Raw genomic sequence first — 9326 nt, forward strand, 5'->3', positions numbered from 1 at the left:
TCGCATGTGATAATTTTGATGAAATCACATGTTGGTTTTTTGTAACAATTTCGTATGTGGTAATTTTGATGAAATGTCATGTTAAAAAACCAACAAGCAAAATTGTTACAAAAAACCAACATGCGATTTTGTTACGCCCTAATTCGTATTTGTCAAAAGTCGCAGCGGAAATTCGTACCATAAAATTTCTTTCATTACAAACGTCTTGACTTACTTGAAAGTTCGTTTTAAAAATGTATCTTTTACAAAGATAAAATATAAGTCATGTTTACTAATAGTACATACTTAATTATTCCCGTACAATCTATCTCGTGACTCGGTCTTCGATCTCTAATTCTTGTGATAATCCGCCCGTTATCCGTATAACCTGCACTCACCACATACATTCATAACATTAGTACACATTATATAAACAAGATTCATTCGCGTACACTTCACATTTCGTCATCTTTCAAACTTTAAGCATTTCATATGCGTATCCATTTCCTGGTGAGGCTTCAATAATGTACCTGCATTACTTTTCATTCTCAAGGTGCACCATTAATAACGTTAGCCCTCAACGTGACTAACTTATGCATATATGCGTAATTACATACATACATACACATCTACATACGTACATATCTTCCCTACAATTTTACATACGTGTATACTCTCATACATGTCTTATTACATACATACATATACTTCTACATACGTACGTACCTTTCCTACATCTTTACATACATGCATACGCTCGTACATATCTTTATACATACATACATGCACATCTATATACGTACAAACCTTTCCTACATCATTACATACATGCATACACTCGTACATATCTTTATACATACATACATGCACATCTATATTTGTTCATACCCTTCCTACGTCATTACCTACATGCATACCTTTATGTACACGTGCTAGATCACGCGTACCTCTTACATAATCATACATTATTTACATGGGTCTTAGACTTAGCTTTATAGCTCATAAACATCTAAGGAACCATCAAAATCATGTTTGGAAGGTCCGCCGTAGACCACGGATGACAAACCGAAGCCTACGATACATAAAATAACTTAAATAACAAGATTTCAGCTTTTGGAACTTGGGGAGGCCGTCGCCGACGCCCCTAGGGCCGTCGGCGACGGGCCTTGCATTTACCCGTAGCCCAAAAACCCGTAGACAGGAGATTAACCCGTCAGCACAAAAATTCACTTTCTGGAGCCCGTCGGCGACGCCCTCTAGAAACTGCAGTTTTCTGCAGTTCCGTTTCGTCGTCCGTACGCACTAAAACGCGCATAACTTTTGAACCGTTTACCCGTTTAACCTCCCGTTTCTTCCTACATGCTTGTAAATTCACATTCTATCATATTAACTTAAAATCCTACCTCCGGAATAAGGAATTTCTTAACTTACGTGCATTCGACATATTACCCTTTTCTAACTATTTGACCCGTTCGTGCATTTATCAACATAATCTGATTACTTAACCTCGACTCCTCATGAACCTTTTAATATCAACGTCATTTATCATAGAGGATTAAATTCTTGGATGTCTTACCTATTTTTAACATATTTTTGGTCAGAAGCTTACCTTGACCCGTTATGGGTATTTATGCATTAAGTAGTTTATGACATACAAAAACATACTCCACATTTTCATGCTTGACCAAAGTATTATACTAATCGAATATCTTGATTCCAAACAACTTCTAAGGTCGTTTGCCCGATATACCTATCAAGGGCATTTTAGTCAATTATGCTATATCCTTAATAACAAAGGAATTTCTTGCATGAGTAACCAATCTCACTACTTAGCTACAATTTCTTAATCACACCTGCCTAGCTTGGTTCAAACTAAGATCCGTTTAATACTTTATTGACATCATACAACTCATTCCTATTTGACCTCAATTATCACATATAATTAGATTGCATATAACATTACATAACAACTAAGAAGTGATTGCGGAATCACTTACCTTAAGCGTCCGTGTTCAAGCTTGCTTCCTCACCTCCTCATGACCCGTTAACGTTCCGTTCTTGAGTCCATGCTAATGTGATCCCTCTCCTTTCATGTCATTACAATCACATTATGGTTAGCACAAATGCTCATTCATACTAACATTCATTTCCTTCCATTCATATATTACTTGCATTTTTATTAACCAAATACCACATACATAAGGCATAGACTAAAAGTTACCTTGTTCCACATTCACGCATCTCAATCATCATCGTACACGACATGTAGATCATCTAGTACATAACACATTACTTCTCTACTATTATAATTGTGTCCGAAAGGCTAACCATGTTATTCATTCATTGTTGACTTTCAAAAAGTCAACTGTCTTACTTACACACTTTCAACTTATGAACATGTATCCATCTTAATATGGTAGAGCATAGTATTAACATTATACGCATTTCATGATCGTATTATATGACATATTAAACTACATGATCACCTAATTATATACACATGTACATACATAATCCATTTCTTCCACACCAACGTTTTCATATCTTCACAACTAACACCTTAACTCATACTTAGCTAACCCAACATCCTTTCAACATAGCCTCCGCATGAACTATATCTAAAACGCACTTCTCATGTTAGTTTACTATCAAATACATTATTATCACGTTCTATATATAATTACCTATTACTTGCATACAATTTCACACATCATTTCCATTTAGACATTTCATCAAACACTTGGTGTGCGTACAACTTTCTAAGCCTAATGTACAAGTATTTTATGCATAATATTACATGTTCATATCAAGATCATCAAGTTCCACTAGAATCATAAAAATTCTCATAATATACCCAAATTAACTAACAATTACTCATTACATACAACATCATACATGAATTTTACACAACAATTAAACATGTATAATTATCCATATCATCATCTTCACTACTACAAGTGGGTTTCATCCAAAATCATCAAATTACTTAGAATCTTGCATAGTTCATGTTCTATATAGTGATTCTAACACATGTACATGATCAATTTCGTACAATTTCATGGATTGTTCATAACCCACTTCATAGCAAGATCATTAAATCGTAAATTACAACTTACCACATGTTTAATAGGGCTAGATCATCAAGAAAACGTGTTCATGCATTAGTTTAGGCTGAAATCCTTCTTCAATTTGATGGTTTCTTGAGGGTTAGGGTTTACACCCCTCACTCCCTTCTCCTGATCGTTCTCACGCACACACACACCTTGTGTGTGTGAGATTTTTGTTTTAATTAAATTCACTTTCAACTTTGGCAATCCTAGTCCCTCAAGTTTATTACCCATCATAGTTACCACAAGTTTCAATCCTTTACTTAATTTGCTAGACATTTAACTAGGTTTACTAACCTAGTTATTATACCCCCTTTTGTTAAACATGATAAAAAACTAGCAAATTAATAATTCGGTTTTGGGGCGTTACAAGTCTACCCCCCTTAAATGAGGTTTCGTCCCCGAAACCTTTCTCACTTCCATTTATACATACACCTATCATGTTTGACTTCTTCTTAACAAATCTATACTTCCCATGCCATACTTCCACGTAACCTTCTCATTTCCTTGACCGGTTAGTAATAGTTCATCGTCCCTATATATTCAAACCTATATTAATGCTTACTTATAAAGGCATTCATTACATCCTTTTATGTTTTAAATCCGTCCCATGGATTTAAACGTAACATCCATACCCTTCATTCCTTCTATGTTTGAATCCATCTAGCGGTTTCAAACATGTCATTCTTACCTTTTCTTTCTTACATGTGTTTAACAAAAACTTAAAGTTTTACCTACCTTCAGCAACAAGGTTTTAAGGTTAGTCATCTTAGTTGTCGAATCATAATTACTTCATTTTAGTTCTATTCATATAGGAGCTTTCTTCTTTCTTACACATTCAACTACCCAAGTAAATGGGGTTCGGCATAAACGCTCTCAATGAGAGTTAAGCATACACATTCGACTACCCAAATAATTGGGTTTCGGCATAAACACTCTCAACGAGAGTTAAGCATACACATTCCACTACCCAAATAACTGGGTTTGGCATAAACACTCTCAACGAGAGTTAAGCATACACATTCCACTACCCAAATAACTGGGTTTGGCATAAACACTCTCAACGAGAGTTAAGCATACATATTCCACTACCCAAATAACTGGGTTTGGCATAAACACTCTCAACGAGAGTTAAGCATACACATTCCACTACCCAAATAACTGGGTTTGGCATAAACACTCTCAACGAGAGTTAAGCATACATATTCCACTACCCAAATAACTGGGTCTTTCGCTTTTAATCATAACTTCTTCTTTCAATCTGTATAACGGATTAAGCTTCTAGCATTCATTAGAGCATTCAAAATCACCCGTTCAAAACAGATGGTAGCTTATTCTTATTCGACTTGTTCGCTAGAACCGGTCGACTCGCATAACTTTTCATAACCTTCGTTAGCATAACCAAATCCGCAATGGATTTGCTTTTTCGCATTCGCTACAACATAGCGCCCACCTGCTACCCAGTTCTACCGGACATACCTGCAATAATTGCCACGGTCTCACGAACGTCATATGCTTCTTGCGTACTGGCCAGGTGCGCAATTCACACACTAGTTTCGTGCCTTCGTGTAATCATCGCCTTATGCCAGAGAAATGGGTTTCAGTTTCGTGCATATTTCTAAAACTTCCCCAAGACCACATCATTGTCTTTCGTTTAATAATTACCCTCCCAAGGAGACCCCTTCCTTTTTCTTTTGACATCGGTACTCATACATGTTAGTAGTGTGTACCTGGGGTTAATTTGCCTATTTGCACCTTTGCCCGCCTTAGCGTTCATCCTATTCTGCATTCACGGATCATCCTCTTCAAACTCTTAAGCTTACCTTGCACATAACATACTATTAGTTTCCTTCAAATACATAATCTAATACATACTTACATTTGCTTTTGCATTTAGGCCTCGATCGAGTCTTGGATTGTACGGGTTCTTGATTACGAGAGCACACCGGTTTGAGTTCAAGCATTTACTTTCTATTACTTGATTCTCTCAAACCAGGGCTCTGATACCAACTTGTTACGCCCTAATTCGTATTTGTCAAAAGTCGCAGCGGAAATTCGTACCATAAAATTTCTTTCATTACAAACGTCTTGACTTACTTGAAAGTTCGTTTTAAAAATGTATCTTTTACAAAGATAAAATATAAGTCATGTTTACTAATAGTACATACTTAATTATTCCCGTACAATCTATCTCGTGACTCAGTCTTCGATCTCTAATTCTTGTGATAATCCGCCCGTTATCCGTATAACCTGCACTCACCACATACATTCATAACATTAGTACACATTATATAAACAAGATTCATTCGCGTACACTTCACATTTCGTCATCTTTCAAACTTTAAGCATTTCATATGCGTATCCATTTCCTGGTGAGGCTTCAATAATGTACCTGCATTACTTTTCATTCTCAAGGTGCACCATTAATAACGTTAGCCCTCAACGTGACTAACTTATGCATACATGCGTAATTACATACATACATACACATCTACATACGTACATATCTTCCCTACAATTTTACATACGTGTATACTCTCATACATGTCTTATTACATACATACATATACTTCTACATACGTACGTACCTTTCCTACATCTTTACATACATGCATACGCTCGTACATATCTTTATACATACATACATGCACATCTATATACGTACAAACCTTTCCTACATCATTACATACATGCATACACTCGTACATATCTTTATACATACATACATGCACATCTATATTTGTTCATACCCTTCCTACGTCATTACCTACATGCATACCTTTATGTACACGTGCTAGATCACGCGTACCTCTTACATAATCATACATTATTTACATGGGTCTTAGACTTAGCTTTATAGCTCATAAACATCTAAGGAACCATCAAAATCATGTTTGGAAGGTCCGCCGTAGACCACGGATGACAAACCGAAGCCTACGATACATAAAATAACTTAAATAACAAGATTTCAGCTTTTGGAACTTGGGGAGGCCGTCGCCGACGCCCCTAGGGCCGTCGGCGACGGGCCTTGCATTTACCCGTAGCCCAAAAACCCGTAGACAGGAGATTAACCCGTCAGCACAAAAATTCACTTTCTGGAGCCCGTCGGCGACGCCCCCATACCCGTCGGCGACGCCCTCTAGAAACTGCAGTTTTCTGCAGTTCCGTTTCGTCGTCCGTACGCACTAAAACGCGCATAACTTTTGAACCGTTTACCCGTTTAACCTCCCGTTTCTTCCTACATGCTTGTAAATTCACATTCTATCATATTAACTTAAAATCCTACCTCCGGAATAAGGAATTTCTTAACTTACGTGCATTCGACATATTACCCTTTTCTAACTATTTGACCCGTTCGTGCATTTATCAACATAATCTGATTACTTAACCTCGACTCCTCATGAACCTTTTAATATCAACGTCATTTATCATAGAGGATTAAATTCTTGGATGTCTTACCTATTTTTAACATATTTTTGGTCAGAAGCTTACCTTGACCCGTTATGGGTATTTATGCATTAAGTAGTTTATGACATACAAAAACATACTCCACATTTTCATGCTTGACCAAAGTATTATACTAATCGAATATCTTGATTCCAAACAACTTCTAAGGTCGTTTGCCCGATATACCTATCAAGGGCATTTTAGTCAATTATGCTATATCCTTAATAACAAAGGAATTTCTTGCATGAGTAACCAATCTCACTACTTAGCTACAATTTCTTAATCACACCTGCCTAGCTTGGTTCAAACTAAGATCCGTTTAATACTTTATTGACATCATACAACTCATTCCTATTTGACCTCAATTATCACATATAATTAGATTGCATATAACATTACATAACAACTAAGAAGTGATTGCGGAATCACTTACCTTAAGCGTCCGTGTTCAAGCTTGCTTCCTCACCTCCTCATGACCCGTTAACGTTCCGTTCTTGAGTCCATGCTAATGTGATCCCTCTCCTTTCATGTCATTACAATCACATTATGGTTAGCACAAATGCTCATTCATACTAACATTCATTTCCTTCCATTCATATATTACTTGCATTTTTATTAACCAAATACCACATACATAAGGCATAGACTAAAAGTTACCTTGTTCCACATTCACGCATCTCAATCATCATCGTACACGACATGTAGATCATCTAGTACATAACACATTACTTCTCTACTATTATAATTGTGTCCGAAAGGCTAACCATGTTATTCATTCATTGTTGACTTTCAAAAAGTCAACTGTCTTACTTACACACTTTCAACTTATGAACATGTATCCATCTTAATATGGTAGAGCATAGTATTAACATTATACGCATTTCATGATCGTATTATATGACATATTAAACTACATGATCACCTAATTATATACACATGTACATACATAATCCATTTCTTCCACACCAACGTTTTCATATCTTCACAACTAACACCTTAACTCATACTTAGCTAACCCAACATCCTTTCAACATAGCCTCCGCATGAACTATATCTAAAACGCACTTCTCATGTTAGTTTACTATCAAATACATTATTATCACGTTCTATATATAATTACCTATTACTTGCATACAATTTCACACATCATTTCCATTTAGACATTTCATCAAACACTTGGTGTGCGTACAACTTTCTAAGCCTAATGTACAAGTATTTTATGCATAATATTACATGTTCATATCAAGATCATCAAGTTCCACTAGAATCATAAAAATTCTCATAATATACCCAAATTAACTAACAATTACTCATTACATACAACATCATACATGAATTTTACACAACAATTAAACATGTATAATTATCCATATCATCATCTTCACTACTACAAGTGGGTTTCATCCAAAATCATCAAATTACTTAGAATCTTGCATAGTTCATGTTCTATATAGTGATTCTAACACATGTACATGATCAATTTCGTACAATTTCATGGATTGTTCATAACCCACTTCATAGCAAGATCATTAAATCGTAAATTACAACTTACCACATGTTTAATAGGGCTAGATCATCAAGAAAACGTGTTCATGCATTAGTTTAGGCTGAAATCCTTCTTCAATTTGATGGTTTCTTGAGGGTTAGGGTTTACACCCCTCACTCCCTTCTCCTGATCGTTCTCACGCACACACACACCTTGTGTGTGTGAGATTTTTGTTTTAATTAAATTCACTTTCAACTTTGGCAATCCTAGTCCCTCAAGTTTATTACCCATCATAGTTACCACAAGTTTCAATCCTTTACTTAATTTGCTAGACATTTAACTAGGTTTACTAACCTAGTTATTATACCCCCTTTTGTTAAACATGATAACAAACTAGCAAATTAATAATTCGGTTTTGGGGCGTTACAGATTTCAATGTGGGATGAAGATCTGACGGCTGAGATGAGGGCATACATATTGTACGATAAGAGATGTTGTATGTTAACCTTATATATATATACTAGTCGTTTACCCGCACGATGCAGCGGGAAACATATCACTTAGGTTGGTGAGTTTAGGGCTATGTACGGGGCGGTTCGGTTTTGAGCCATAACCAAAACCAAATTCGCGATGCAAAGGAAAACACAACACTTGTTAGTAATTCTAAGGGTGTGCACGAGAAGGTTCAGTTCAGTTGGGTCATAACTAAAATATAAATTTTCGGTTAAGGTACATCAAAACCGGTCATGGGGATTTAAAGAGTTTTAAAAAAATGTAAACAAATCGAACTGCGCCAAGCCAACAAAAGTACAACCATAAGCTCAAAACTAAGCAAACCAATCTGCCTGTAATTTCTGATCTATATTTAACATTCAAAGCGCCAACTTGAGGGGAAAGATGGGTGCTTCCCTCCATAGAGCATATGGGTGCTTCCCTTCATAGGGCATACAAGACAATTTATTGGCGGGAGCCCGCCATATTTAACATATAAACACAAGAGTTAAATGCTTGGTTGGTCCCTGTGGTTTGTAAAATTTTAATACTTGGTCCTACTGGTTTACTAATCACACGCGTGGTCCCAAAAGTTGTCAAAAATGAACTCGGTTGATCCCCTATCGTAACTTCTGTTAAATTTCTTAGTTAACTATATATGAAATAACTATATTACCCTTGAACAATTAAAATAAATAAAAAAGAAATATATATATATGAAGAATATGGCCCACTACTCATCTTCTTCAACCTCCCTCTCTCAAAATCTCTAACACCACCATCTCCTTCACCTTCACAACCCACCACAACCTGCA

General features: G+C 36.1%; 2 long non-coding RNA genes across 2 annotated transcripts; both read right to left on the bottom strand.

Annotated features, from left to right (window-relative positions):
• Positions 1–256: 256 nt before the first annotated feature.
• Positions 257–3410, bottom strand: LOC110940417. Its single transcript, XR_002593133.2, has 3 exons — positions 3096–3410; positions 1977–2065; positions 257–367 (listed from the first exon to the last, which is right to left on the bottom strand). It is a non-coding gene; the product is annotated as an uncharacterized LOC110940417 (long non-coding RNA).
• Positions 3411–5213: 1803 nt separating this feature from the next.
• LOC110940418 lies at positions 5214–8439 on the bottom strand. The gene is made up of 3 exons (XR_002593134.2): positions 8086–8439; positions 6967–7055; positions 5214–5336 (listed from the first exon to the last, which is right to left on the bottom strand). It is a non-coding gene; the product is annotated as an uncharacterized LOC110940418 (long non-coding RNA).
• Between the last annotated feature and the right edge of the window lie 887 nt (positions 8440–9326).

Source organism: Helianthus annuus, chromosome 5 (genome assembly GCF_002127325.2).
Source record: "Helianthus annuus cultivar XRQ/B chromosome 5, HanXRQr2.0-SUNRISE, whole genome shotgun sequence".
NCBI classification, from domain to species: Eukaryota; Viridiplantae; Streptophyta; class Magnoliopsida; order Asterales; family Asteraceae; genus Helianthus; species Helianthus annuus.